The sequence below is a fragment of the Anabrus simplex genome, chromosome 14 (genome assembly GCF_040414725.1).
Source record: "Anabrus simplex isolate iqAnaSimp1 chromosome 14, ASM4041472v1, whole genome shotgun sequence".
In the NCBI taxonomy this organism is placed as follows: Eukaryota; Metazoa; Arthropoda; class Insecta; order Orthoptera; family Tettigoniidae; genus Anabrus; species Anabrus simplex.
This window is the reverse complement of record NC_090278.1, coordinates 31,380,032-31,395,924: the sequence shown is the minus strand read 5'-3', so window position 1 is coordinate 31,395,924 and position 15,893 is coordinate 31,380,032.

The following is a 15,893-nucleotide window of genomic DNA, read 5'->3' as shown; positions in this document are numbered from 1 at the left end:
ATCTTAACTTCCCCATTTTAATGTCATTTAAGTTGCTTTAAATCATTTCTGACGCCCCATCTGTACTCTGCCTGGTCAGACGGAGTGCTCAGACGATTGAAGGGCTGGCCTTCTAGCCCTAATTTCGATCCTGGCTCAGTCTGGTGGTATTTGAAGGTGCTCAAAAACTGTACGTCAGCCACGTGTCGGTAGATTTACTGACACGTGAAAGAACTACTGCGGAACAAAATTCAGGTACCTCGGCGTCTCCGAAAACTGTAAAAGATTAGTTAGCGGGACATAAAGCAAATAACAGTATTATTATTATTATTATTATTATTATTATTATCATTATACTCTGCCTGATGACAGGGGAATCTAAAATATACTATTGGATCTGTTAAATAATTATTATTCTATTGCTGATTTTGAATTAATGTTGTCAGTTAAACATCACATTTTTAATGGTTGTGTCAGATATACTGTGGTATTTACTCAATCTGGTTAGTTATAGATTTATTTTTACCACAAATAAATCCAATCCAGGGACTTAAATTGCGACTTTATTCAAAGTCATGATTAGCCTACAAATGCTCAAGTATTTGTTGCATAAATAATGACTCCATGTGCCATATTTGATATGTCTCTGGTTTCACCATTTCACACCAGGCAAATACTGAGTATGCAACTTAATTAAAGCTACAGCCACTATCTTCCCAATCCTAGGCCTTTCTCACCCGTGTGTCGACGAAAAGCTTTGAAGTGTAGTGCAACCACGGTATCCCCCGCCTGTAGTAGGAGGTGTCTGAATAAGGTAACATAGAATATACCAAGCTCCCCTAGCTGAGTCTGGCCTTGCTTCCAGTAACTTTGACCTGTCCTTGATCGACTCTTGTTCCTTTCCAATCCCAACGGCATTAGGTTCTGCGAGATCTGGGGAATCCTTCATTTCTACCTAAGTACATCGTTGGTGGCCTTTTCCTTTCTTTAGCGGATACCTTCATTTTCAAATGGTCGACCCTATTTTATACTTTTCTGGGGTTATTGCTGAAAGTGAATGGTAGACCAGTAGGAATTTCTCTTGAAACATTAATTACCATCACAAAACCAGTAGAAAAAAAGGAACCCTCGTTCATTTAAACTGACCAAAAATAGTTCTCAAAATATATCTTCGCTCTCAAACGAATTTTCTTATGAAAACTCATTTTCTTAATGCTTTGGACGAAATTGGCGTTCTTATCTCATTTAATTAAATGCTGTATTCGCAGGTTCAAATCTTGCTGGGTTCTGGAAACAAATTTTCTCCTGATCTATGGAAAAGCATCCATCAGCCGCGGCTATAAATCTGTCGTAAGATGACGGAAGTGATTCAATAATAATAATAATAATAATAATAATAATAATAATAATAATAATAATAATAATAATAATAATTGTTACCGGGATACCGTAGTTTACAGAGGAGTTATAAAGTGCAGGCATGAATGGATGGATAGAGAAAAGATCAAATTTTAATTTAAAACTCTAAAATTCAAAATTTTATTTCTTTCCTGCTTTTGTGTGTTTCTTCTCACATTTAAAACTTGAAACTTAGATGAACGACTCAAATAACAATTGGAAGATGATGTTAGCTCGTAAGCTCGAGTGGTGATAATAGAAATGCCTAGAGCAATCAGACAAACCATGATTTTACAACATGAACTTGAAGCTCCCAAGATACAATTTTCACAAGAGCTCCATTCAATAACTCCTCTAGAAGTCTGAGTTCCCAAAACTTACTACATTAAAAGAGAGTCTTTGCTCCACATAATTACCTAGGAGACTACTCTAATAAATTTACAAGATTCGAGCCTTTCAAAGGCAGGATTCCAGCAAGATATAGCAGATATCTTGGATTCTGGAGGTTAAATGGACTGTATCGCGATTGACCTGTCTAAAGCATTTGATAGGGTGGATCATGGGAGACTACTGGCAAAAATGAGTGCAATTGGACTAGACAAAAGAGTGACTGAATGGGTTGCTATATTTCTAGAAAATAGATCTCAGAGAATTAGAGTAGGTGAAGCTTTATCTGACCCTGTAATAATTAAGAGGGGAATTCCTCAAGGCAGTATTATCGGACCTTTATGTTTTCTTATATATATAAATAAATATATAAATATAAATGAGTATATATATATGAGTAAAGGAGTGGAATCGGAGGGAAGGCATTTTGCGGATGATGTTATTCTCTATAGAGTGATAAATAAGTTACAAGATTGTGAGCAACTGCAACGTGACCTCGAAAATGTTGTGAGATGGATAAACGGGGTTAAAAGTCAGATTGTGAGTTTCACAAATAGGAAAAGTCCTCTCAGTTTTAATTACTGCGTTGATGGGGTGAAACTTCCTTTTGGCTATCATTGTAAGTATCTAGGTGTTAATATAAGGAAAGATCTTCATTGCGGTAATCACATAAATATGATTCTAAATAAAGGGTACAGATCTCTGCACATGGTTATGAGGGTATTTAGGGGTTGTAGTAGGGATGTAAAGGAGAGGGCATATAAGTCTCTGTTAAGACCCCAACTAGAGTATGGTTTCAGTGTATGGGACCCTCACCAGGATTACCTGATTCAACAACTGGAAAAAATCCAAAGAAAAGCAGCTCGATTTATTCTGGTTGATTTCCGACAAAAGAGTAGCGTTACAAAAATGTTGCAATGTTTGGGTTGGGAAGAATTGAGTGAAAGAAGAAGAGCTGCTCGACTAAGTGGTATGTTCCGAGGTGTCAGCGGAGAGATGGCGTGGAATGACATTAGTAGACGAATAAGTTTGAATGGCGTTTATAAAAGTAGGAAAGATCACAATATGAAGATAAAGTTGGAATTCAAGAGGACAAACTGGGGCAAATATTCATTTATAGGAAGGGGAGTTAGGGATTAGAATAACTTACCAAGGGAGATGTTCAATAAATTTCCAATTTCTTTGAAATCATTTAGGAAAAGACTAGGAAAGCAACAGTTAGGGAATCTGCCACCTGGGCGACTGCGCTAAATGCAGATCAGTATTGAATGATCAGAATTCAATTTTACATTAGGTTAAGAGCAACCAGTTTCCTCTGTCTTATTCGCTCGACAGTCTAAGTTACATTAAAATAGTTAAATATCAACAAAGGCAATAAGTGCCTATTCTACATGGCCTTAGTGTAAAAAAGAAAAGGTTAAAGATATTGGCCGAAAATCAAAATGTTAGGATGCGAAAACTAGCACTCCTTTGACCCGAAGTTAGAGAGGCTAAGCCCATGCTACAGAGATGACTACAAGGAGAGGAAGTATTAAATTACAAAAGGAAAATTTCATAGTTTACGAAATCATAGTGACCTCAGTACCAAGTTGAAGGGGAATACAAGAGGGTTCACACCCTTTATTCCCTTAGACTAAGGTCTTAGACCTGCTTGAAAATTTACATATAAAAGATGATGTTAAGATCATCTTGGAACATTCCCCTCGAGTTAGCTTTCTGAGGGCCGGTTGCATAAAAGTTAATCTGAGTTCAACCACCCGAAACTGATCTCCAGTCATGCTGAACTTAGAATTTTGGTTGTATAAACATTAATCCAAGATCATGTCTTCTTGATGGAAGATCAAATCTGACTGGTGAATTTTCTCAGATTAACCTGGTTGAACTAAGTTCAGCAGAAGGAATATAATTATTATTTTTGTGAGAAATAAATGTTTAGGTATCTATGACATAATAACAAAGAAAAATAATAAATAGGCCTACTGTTGATTAAAGTAAAATGATAAGTAGGCCTAATGCTAATTGTAATTATTTGAACAATAATCCTACTATTAACAAGTTGTTTGTTCTTCACTGTTTTATGCTTAGGGCCTATAGGTTATGCTATTTTCAGATTTCAGATTACTCTGACGTTTCATCCGAGAATGGAGAGTTTGAATTCCAAAGAGCTCCTCGCGTGTTTCAACATAGAAGGAATCCCTTGTTAGAACTAAATGATCGACAATTTAAAATACGGCTTCGATTAGGAAAACGTGTAGTTGAAGAACTAGAACAAAGATTACATCTACAATTAAGGACACAAACTAAACGAAATCATGGACTGAATCCAATGTTCATGATCCTTCTCACACGCAACTGGAAGCTTCCAAATAGTAATTGGAGATGTTTTCAATGTAAATAAAGGAACTGCAAGTAGGACTATACAAAAAGTCACTAGAGAGATTGCAGCTCTAAAACCTCAATTCATCAAGATGCCTGCTGAGGAGGGTGAAGTAAGAAGGACATATCTTTTTCCTCTTTCTTAAAATTTGCAGTACGCGTCTTCTTGTTACTCATCTTTCTTTTCCATTTTGCGGCTTTGTTTACGTATCGCAGACAAATGAATGTCGAATGGCGTCGACAATTGTCGATCGTTTCTATCTAAATCGCATGTTCGATACAACTCGATTCGATACAATCGCAATTATCTCTCTTGTTTAGCGATGTTGTCAACTCTGTTTCGTCGACCTTAGATCAAAACTGAACTTGGTTCAGTGATCTCAGATTAGTGTTATACAACTCACACAGAGAAAAGAACGAAGTTCATTTCCGATCTTCGATCAAAACTGAACTACAGTTAGCGATTTTTATGCAACCGGCCCTGAGACTATTACATAATTGGAAGATGTCTGCCATTACCTTGAGCTGGAGGCCCTTCCAGAGATGGGCGAGGCGTGTCCCCTGTTTTACAATAACTGTAGTTAATTATTAACTTTCTAGGAGCTGTCCGGCTACATGGCTATATGGTTAGCGTGATGGCCATTGGTCACAGGGGTCCCTGGTTCGATTCCCAGCAGGGTCGGGAATTTTGACCATCATTGGTTAATATCGCTGGCATGGGGGCTGGGTGTAGGCCTATGTGCCGTCTTCATAATCATTTCCTCCTCATCACGACGCACAGGTCGCCTACTGGTGTCAAATCAAAAGACCTGCACCTGGCAAACCGAACTTCTCCTTGGACACTCCTGGCACTAACAGCCATAAGCCATTCCATTTCAATATTATTATTAATCTGAGAGCTTCTCCATCAGGACAGGAGTCAGGCAGGGAGATGGACTCTCTTGCGTTATCTTCAACTGCACCCTGGAGAAGATCATAAGTGAATGGACGGCTACATTACCTCCAGAAGTAGCAATAAAGCTAGGGTACAAGAATGACAACCTTAATGTCTCATGCCTAGCCTTTGCAGACGACCTCACAATACTAACAGTATAGAGGAGGCTAGCCACCACCTACAGAGCCTTCATATTGTAGGGACTAGGGCTGGCTTGAAGATCAACATCAGAAAGACTGAATTCATGACCAATGTCAAGGAAGACCCTTCCACAACATCACTAGAAGACACCGCCATCAGGAAGGTGCCGGCGGTCAAGAACCTAGGAGAGTGGATCTCTGCGAACCAGAATGAGACAGACACCAGGTGCACCAATTTTCAGAGGGCTTTCCACTCCAGCAGAAGCATATACGCATCGAAGTAGCTTTCCAAGAACCTTAAACTCAGGCACTATAATGTAGCAGTAAAACCATCTGTTCTCTACGCCTCTGAGTGTCTCGCGATGACCAGGCAAGGCTCTCTCCGGAAACTAGAATTCAAAGAAAGGAAGATGCTGAGGAAAATATTGGGGCTCGTAAGAGAAAAGGGAGACACGTACAAAATTCGGCACAACGATGAGCGCTATAAATATCAGAAAGACATCGTTACTTGCATAAGAAAAAGGCGCCAGGTCTTCTATGGAAACCTAAATCGCATGAACCCCTGCAGACTTATCAGCAGTAGAGAGAAGGTATTAAATCTCCTGGTCAGAGAAAAAGAGTTACCTTCTAGTTGGCCCGCCCCTCTCCTTCGGGGAGGGGAATGAAAAACTTCCCTAGGTCCTAGGCATCAAAGTAACAAGTGGATCTCTTCGGTCAAGTCGGATTGGAACAACCGGGGGATCCCACAGTGTCGGCAAGCCAACCAGCGGGGAATTAATGCAACGTCACTTACGAGTAGGGAGAACACAGGAACCAGTAGATAAATGTCGACGGAGGAAAAAAATCTCACTCACAGTCAGAAAATGGAGTACTGGAAGAGGAGAAAACAGAAGGCGCAAGCGACGAGAAGATACAAGCCCCGTGGTCCTCAGTAGGCCTAAACGACAAAGAAGAAGAAAAACCCAAGTATAACCATATCAGAATCATAATTTGTCGACTTTTATATGTTCAGTGGTTTACTGTTCATGAGAATACGCCCCCTACTGGAGAATTTAACACCTGAAAAGCCTCACATCATCATCATCATCATCATCATATTATTATTATTATTATTATTATTATTATTATCATCATTATTATGTGCCAATGGACCCAATGGATCACGCAAAGCTCTAACGATTCTGTTTTCTGAGTTGCCAAACAGCTCTCATCCTTTCTCCGTGGATCCTTTTTCGTTATTCTGTCCACTTTGCTCCAGTCTTCTTTTTCACTTCGTTCTCTGGTTGCACTTTCCATCCATTAATTTTTTTCCTATAAAGGTTTCTGTCCGCGGTGTCATATGGGTTTATCTGGGCTTTTTTCAGATCCTTCTTCACTTCTAGTACCCATGGAATATTTTTTAGATGTTCTATGTAAGTGAGAATCTTGTGTGTCAGTCTACTTGCCGGCAGTCTGCGGACGTGCCCATAGAATTTCAGACGTCTTTTGCGGATGTCTGCTGCAATGTTGGAATGCTCTTCTGTCTCTTTGCGTGACCTCAGTCTATATCCATCTTCTGTTTTTCGGGGGCCGAGAATTTTCCTGAGGATTCTTCTTTCTTCTTTTAAAATGTTTTCTAGGTCACCTTTCCCGTTTCGTGTAAGGGTCTCGCTGGCATATAAGACTTCGGGCTTTATTACTGTATTATAGTGTCTGATCTTTATCATCATCATCATCATCATATTATTATTATTATTATTATTATTATTATTATTATTATTATTATTATTATTATACTCTTCCCGCTCTTCCTACATCTGTACGATCGCGGGTGCGAATCGTGTCAGATACACACTGTTTTACGGCCGGATGGTCTTCCTGGCGCCAACCTATATGGAGGGATGTAATCACTATTGTGTGTTTCTGTGGTGGTTGGTAGTGTAGTGCGTTGTCTGAATATGGAGATGAAAGTTTTGGGACAAAGAGAAACATTTAGTCCCGAGCCAGAAGAATTAATCAGACGCAGTTAAAAATCTCCGACCCGGCCGGGAGTCTAACTCGGGATCCTCTGAACCGAAGGATTCAACGCTGACCATTCAGCCAATGAGATGGACTTCTGAAAAGCCTTACATCTAAATTTTGAAATGTTCTATTGTTAGTTAAAATATCTAAATCCCTATCGGGAAGTTACACTTAACATTATTATCATATTTCACTTCTGACAGGAGAAGTGTCAGCAGATTTTGGCTACTGTGAAGGAGCCATGACAACGAAGGTTTTAAAACTCTTAATTAAGGATACTGATATGACATAAGTCAATGTAAGACTTCATATTGATAACACGAAAGTGATAAGCGCCTGGAAGATAAGAAGCGACACGACAACGTTCTGTACTGTGTAATCATTAGAAATGGGACTTTCATGCTATATAAATCACCATTATTAGCATTCAACTACAGTGAAACCTCGATATATCTAATCACCTTGCGAGCTAAATCTTATTTCGAGTTATCGAATCTTCCATGTATAGAGAATATCGTTTTTGAGCATGTATTTGCTAGTGGCTTTACGTCGCACCGACACAGATAGGTCTTATTGAGGCGATGGGATAGAAATGGCCTAGGAGTTGGAAGGAAGCGGTCGTGGCATTAATGAAGGTACAGCCCCCAGCATTTGCCTGATGTGAAAATGGGAAACCACGGAAAACCATCTTCAGGGCTGCCGACGGTGGGATTCGAACCCACTATCTCCCGGATGCAAGTTCACAACCGCGCGATCCTACCCGTACGGCCAACTCGCCCGGATTTTAAGGGCTTATACGAATACATTATTTTAACAGTATATAAAATATTCAAACAAACTCTATTTAAAGACATCACTTTCATTATTAACCCTTATTATAGTAACTTTTTAGAAGACAGGATACAGTACAAACAGTAGTAAAACAAGAAACACACCTCCGTTAACATATTTGGAAAAAATCCGTCAGCCTCTTCTGTTTGTTACTGTAAAACTTTCCTCACTTCACTTTGAATCTTCTCGTCAATACCACGCAGCCGGGATTCGTAAATGGAACTTGTCATCCGCGACTTCGGGGGTTGCTTTCGTACGTGACCGGTAATTAATTCATACCCGAGAAACAGTGAGTCTTCTCTGAGTTTCCAATCACTAGAAGTTTTAGTTTTTCAGTTCCCGTCATATTAGCTCCCAGCATCACTGTAAACATTTCCTTACTTGTTAACTGTTCCTCACAAACCACAAATGCCGTATTGCAGAGTTTTGAACAAAATTCGAGGTTCAGACTATTTTTTGTTTCGAGGGGGGAAATGTTTGCTTCGATAAATCGAGAAATTAATTGTAAACGAATATCGAGTAATAGTGAAATAAATACACATGTGAAGAATATGACAAAAGGCCGGAAAATGGTGGTTACTTCGAGATACTGAAAGTTCGGGTAATGGAGGTTGGAGATATCGGGGTTCGACTGTATGTTGCAAAAGTGGTGAAATATGCATGTAAGTATGCACTTATTCTGATGCTACTAACCACTTGTATGAAATGCAAGCGTAACATTCCTTTACTAGACGCATGCGATTCACCCACACCAATATAAATAAATTCATTAACGTGAACAAACCACTGAATGAAATATAAAAAAATCCAATCACACTACTTAGAGTTGCGACTGGTCCACTAGTACATACAAATTTGTAAGTGAGTGAGTGAGTAATTAATTAATTAATTAATTCGTCTTTATTCGTGGCGAAGTTAGGGCTCAAGGCCCTCTCTTACACTTAACCACAATATTTAAAATAATTAACATACATACAGTATAATATTTAAATACAACAAATTTTTTAAAAAATAATATAGCACTAATAGAAAATGTGGAGATTGTAATAAAAACCATTATAGAATGTACAACACGACAATGTAAATGTACATGATAATAAATATAAAACTAACACTAGTGATAATAAGGGACGAAAACCCAGTAAAAATCTATAACTAGCGAATATAATTCTACTTTTTATGAAAATATGCTCATTCACGCACTCATTCACACTACACACATCGAACAGTCAGCTAGAAGTATTCAGAAAGTGATTTCGGCAATCCATCTTAAATCTCCTACGAGAACGCAAATCCCTAATGGTAGCAGGTAGGGTATTCCACAGCCTCGCGGCAGTGACTACAAAGGAGCGGTTGTAGGTCCGGGACTGACTGAGAGATATTGTTAAACAGGAGCCAGATCGTGTATCGTGGTTATGATAGGAGGAGAGGTAATTAAATTTTGAAGAGAGATAATTCGGTACACCTGTGTTTAGAACTCCATGCAGAAGGGACAACATGTGGAGACTGCGACGCTCATGAACACGAAGCCATGACAACTCCCTGTAATAAGGTGAAATGTGAGATCATTATAACGCCTAAGTTTCTTACTGACGTACAATAGGGCACGACAGTATTATTTAAAATAATTGGGGGTACATGTCTACTTTTTAACAAGTTAAGGTTTCTTTTGGTGCCAAATATAGTAGCCTGAGTTTTGTTAGTTTCTGAGACGCTTTCACTGTTAAAACATGCGCACACGACTTCTAGATAAGACACAGTGTATTAATTAATACACATGATTAATCAATGAGTATGGTTGTAAGAAAAACGAGTAAAGAAAGCACAAACGTGAAGAAATACACATTTATCTTTCAGTTTACATTGCACACCCTACTTTTCCTCTCCATAATTTGCTTTGCAGTACAGTAAAACAATCTTCTCCAAGTTTTTTGGTATAAATCTGTGGCGTTTGTCTGTTAAAATGATTTCTCTAGAGAATGGTCTCTCTAGATTTACGTCTGGGACAGGACAGTACTTGAATTCGGGAGGGAGTGTGGGTGCTAAATATTCTGGTAGAACTACATTATCATTACCAGCCTTGTATTTGTTTATGTTGTCGTAGCCCGGTTTTCATTTAAGGAAATCACGATATTTTGGTTGCAGGCCGGGTCCGAGGTTTTCTGGGATACCTCCTATTTCACACTTCATTTCTTCCATAATGTCCAGCAAATTATCAAGACGTAACTCAAGTGTTCCTAGCTTCTTGCTTGATTCTGGTGTGATTTGGAATTTTATTAAGAATTTCTTTCAGGCGGATGGCCATGTAATGGGATACAACAATAGTAAGCATGAAATATTGCCACACAACATACTGCGATTTATAGATGCTCAAGGCGGTTTAGTCTTTGCTGTAGTCAACTATTCTCTTTTCCCTGTTACTACACAGTGTTATGTGGTATTCGTCGCCTGGCTTCTCACGCAGAGAACATTATATACATTCTTTTTTCGGTTCATGATATTTTATGCTTTTGCAAATTTTGTGATGGGAGCCGTGTACAGCGAGTCTTGTGACTACGTTTCTTAGTTCCTGATTTCTCTGTGTCTATTATCTATCGGTCATTGCTTCCATTACGTAAAAATCCAGCGGTTTGTCCTGTTGCTTCAGATGCTTCCCCTCAAGTACCTTTTCCATTTGCAGGGTAGATGGAAGGTGTAGTTTGAATCGGAAGTCTTCGATATAGGAAGGTTCCCTTGCTAATTCATAGATTAGTCTGGACGGTGACGTCCTTGCCATGCCCAGTGCTCTCTTAAGGAATCGTGCTTTCACTTTTTCTGTCGTTGTGAGATCTGTTGTGGTTAGTCTTTCCCATGTCAACTCTAGGCCGTATGAGATAGTGGGAGTTATTTTGGCGTGGAAGAGTGTCATTGCTGTTCGTAGTAAGAGTTTGGTTATGTTCTTCAGATCGTATATTCCTCTGATGGCAGCTGTTGCTCGTCCCTTTATGTAGTGTCTGAAAGAGTGGCACGTTGTTTGCAAGGTGACACCGAGGTATTTGTTGGTATTGACCGACGTGAGTTCTTCTTCGCCGAGGATCATTTTGTTCTCCGCTGCTAGTTTTCCCCCTTTTCGAAAAGCCATGTAAACTGTCTTTCTCTGGCTTATTCTGAGATAGTTATCAGCTGCCCAATTATGAAGGTGTTTTAGTACTTTCTGTAGCTTTTGACGGTTTGGGGAACGCAGGACCATGCGGTCTGCGTAAACATAGAGAGAAACTTAGGTTGTTTCCTCTAGAATCATTGGGACGTACGCTGTCGTGATGTTAAACAGGGTGTGACTCAGTGGGTCCCCTTGCATTTGTCTGGATTATATCTTTTGAGGTCGGTATGATTTGGAATTGTGTCTTTATATGTGCCTGTACCCTTTGAACCGTTTCATTGCCGAAAGAGTTCACGGCATTATTACTTTACATTTTCTGGGAGACTGCTTGTAAAACATGTTAAAATAGGTATAATAAAAGTCGAAAAATACAAAATTAATCTTAAATCTAAAATGTATGCACTTATATAAAATATATGCACTATTGAACTTAATCATTTGCAGTGGCGAAACTACTTGGAGTCATTTGAGGCAATGCCTACCCTAAGAAATACGATTAAACATAAATATCGTAACAGACTTATCTGCTGTTGTTACAATAATCTCTCTTTGATATGTGCTACATGATGACAGCAGATGATGTGATTCGCTGATCGCCCTGCTAGATGGCGACAGCCGACTACTTGTTCTGATAGGGAGGCAGTCTGTAACTTGTCTTTGTTTCCATTCAGTCAGCTTGGTGACTGGCGCGGGGTGGTGGAGGGGCGCCCGCACTCCTCTCTCCGCAAGTTCTAGACCCCAGAGAGGCAAGCCTCCTGTGCTATTTGAGAGCGTAGTAACTCTCAGCGCGAAGATGACAATGAAGTACCGGTACCCTATTGTTACGTGTCTGTTTTTCTTTTGAATTAGTAGGCAATCCGTGCATTATTGGCTTTATTTTTGACAATTTAGACATGGACTGTTAGTTGTATAAAACGAGACTGACATCAACCGGTTGAAAATCGCGTTGAAATAATATGTGAAGTAGGCCCCTTCGGGAACTTAACGAGTCTTTTGAACTCTTTAAAACGTAAGCCGTTCTCATCTTGGACTTATGAAGAGAAGTGTGAATCCAAAACCAACAGATGAATGCATATTATGGATATTAAGTATTCTGATGGTAAAGTAGCGAGAAAATTTCAATTTTCTTGGTATATACGATATTCGTGTTTAACAGCCTGTTCCGAAAGCAAGAAGCTCTTTTATTATACGTGCGTTTTGTTTGGCGGTGAAAAAGCATGGACTTTAAATGGGGTAATTGTTACAAAAAAATTCTTAGAAAAGCAGAGAAGCATCAGAATTCAAATAAACATATTCAGAATGAAGAGAGATTCCGTTTACTGGGGCGCGCGAGGATAGAACAATCTTTATCTGAAGGTGCAAAATTTCAAGCCGTTAAACAGAACGAAATCGTGAAATAAAATTGTCTTGTTGTTGAGAGACTTGTTGACATTGTGTGTTTTTTTGGGATTGGATTTCGAGGTCATTTTGGAGGGGAAGACTCGACCAACAGTGGAAATTACCTAGAGTTGTTAGATCTTCTTTCAAAAGAGGAACAGTACATTCGAGATCATGTCCAGTCGACATCGGGCTTTAAAGGCACATCAAGCGAAATTCAGAATGAATTAATTTAGTCTGTACCTGCCATAATTCAGGAGACAACCAAAGCAGAGTTAGATTCTTGTGATTTCATTGGTATTCTGGCAGATGAGACCTTAGATGTATCAAACAGATCTCTAGTTAGTGTAATATTCAGGTTCTGCTCAAAACAGGGTCCCACAGAAATATTCATAGGCTTTTATGATGTTTCGATTGATAAGACTGCATCAGGCTTATCAGAATTAATTGTCGATATTCTGCGAAAGTGGGGAGTGATTGATAAAATCGTATGTCAAACATATGACGCGGGCTCCACAATGGCAGGAACATATGGGGGTGTTGAGCATTACGTTTAGCAAGTTTGCCCAAGGGCAATATTTCTACACTCGTTCTTCTCCATTGCTACAAAACAATAAAATCAGTCAGGCTCTTTATTCATAATCTGACAGCGTTTTATTCATTTTTAGTAGATCCTCAAAAAGAGCTGATCTTCTGGAATCCAAAGGATTCAGACTTCCACAAGCATGCGCTACCCGTTGGAACTTCCATTCGAGAACAGTCCACACAAAATTTTCACACTATGATGATCTAAGACAGGATTTTGAAGACATTGCAGAGAATGATGAGGGTTGGGACAATGAGTCGTACAATTCAGCTGTTGGGTTGCTTGCCATACACAAGAAGGCCCAATTCATTTATTTGCTCCGTCTCTATACAGAAATTTTTATTTATACAGACCATCTCTTTGCTCTACTGCAACATAAAAGCACATCCGATGTAATTCTTCGCAATATTGAAATTAGAAAAACCACTGGTAGGTATCCTCAAGGACATGCGATCAGAAAATACAGTATCCTCTTGCGTTCTAAAATGTCTCAAAATAAATAACGAGATAAATGTAGATGATAGGACAGGACACTCCAAACGCTTAAAATGTTAACATGTGAAGTTCTTGATACCTTAATTATGCAAATAGAAATACGGTTTGGCGATTTTGAAAGCATCCAGTTTGTTGAGTTGTTGGATCCAACTCAGTTCATAGTTTACAAAGAGAGCTTCCCTGCTATTAAACTGAACAGTATTATGAATATTTTCCTTTTTTAATAGGGAAAGATTGGAAAATGAATTGATTAACATTTATTCCGATATAGAAAAGAATTTGTCCGCTCAAAAACTTATATATTATATTGTCCTCAATGATCTCGAAAAAGTAGGTATGTGGAAGTGTCAAAATTGATTCGTTTAATATTAACATTTCCTGTGACCACAGCTTCCTCTGAAAGGAGTATGTGCACTCTGAAGAGGATAAAAACATACTTGCGTAATTATATGAACAATGAAAGACTCAGCATTCTTAGTACCGTTTCTATCGAGAAAATGCTTGTGAAGGAATTGATGAGTGATGAAGTACTGAAGGACGGTGTGACAGACCATTTTGCAACCAAAAAACTCTACGTTTAGAACTACTCTACAAACATGTTTATGGTAAGATTTCCTGCCTACCCATTAATTAACTAATAGCTTCGCCACTGATAATTTGTCTACTTTCACCTTCAATTTGGAGTGGGCCGATGACCTTAGATGTTAGGCACCTTTAAACAGGAAGCATCATCATCATCATCATCATCATCATCATCAACGAATTAGGAGTTCTAGATATCAGCAAACAAGATTTCCATTTGCATACAAACCCTGTGCATGAAGAGGAAGAAACAGTTCATTATATTAAAGTTAATGAGTGCATTTACATGGTCTTCGTGTAATTAACTTAGTTAGGTGATCCAACGAACCATACTTATTCAACCAATTTATATAAAATGTAGATTTTTAATTCGGGTTATACACCAATAGACAGTTTTCTTCAGTGTTCTTACGTTGTTGCTGTAAGACGATCCGCTTTAAAACTATATTTGTAATGAGTAGTTGGGGGCGTCCTAGGGGACAGTTCTCGAACTCATTAATCTCGAGCAACTTAATTGTGTATATATTCAAATTAAAGCGAGCGTCCTGGGAACAACAGTGTGAAGACAGAGAACTTGCTGAAATCACCACGACAATCTTGGCAAGACTTCACAAGGCTGGACACAGGATAATGAAGAACAACTGCTTCACTGTACTGAAAGGCCAGGATATTCTCAATTGTCACCTTTAAGATAAGATCTAGAGTAGAGTTTTAAGACTTCTTAATTGTACATTGCTCTTGACATACCAAACGTCATGTGACGAAGAAAAACTGCAGAGGTCTTGGAATGTCCAACGAAGTTCTTTTTGTGCCATAAACACCAAGGAGATGGGGTAGTTCAATTCGCACAATATAATGATTTTCAGGAAGGATAGAAAACACATTCTGTATGTAATTAAAACAGATTCTATAATGTTTGGAAAATAGGTTCAATTATTGTAAAATATTTAAAAGATTTTTTTTTTGGGGGGGGAATGTGTGATGAAAATTTAGTAAATGTTGAAGTGGGGTTCACAGAAGAATCAGAAGAATATTTTTTACGTAACTCATACATTTTCCAATCTTACTGAATGTGCATTGCATCAATATCCGTGACATTGCGCAAAATATTTATGTGGTTTGTTCAAATTGTCATACTTTCCCATTACAACGAATGATTTTCATTCCTGTTTCGTACTGAAGGTCAATTATAAGAACAAAGTAATTTCACAAAGAAATTTTACTTAAATAAGTTTTTATATTTCGTTTTTACTTATCCGCATGTTTTTATCATCATCATCATCATCATCATCATCTGTATCTGTTTACCCTCTAGGTTCGGCTTTTCCCTCGGACTCAGCGAGGGATCCCACCTCTACCGCCTCAAGGACAGTGTCCTGGAGCTTCAGACTCTTGGTCGGGGGATACAACTGGGGAGTATAACCAGTACCTCGCCCAGGCGGCCTCACCTGCTATGCTGAACAGGGGCCTTGTGGAGGGATGGGAAGATTGGAAGGGATAGGCAAGGAAGAGGGAAGGAACGGCCGTGGCCTTAAGTTAGGTACCATGCCGGCATTCGCCTGGTGGAGAAGTGGGAAACCACGGAAAACCACTTCCAGGATGGCTGAGGTGGGAATCGAACCCACCTCTACTCAGTTGACCTCCCGAGGCTGAGTGGACCTCGTTCCA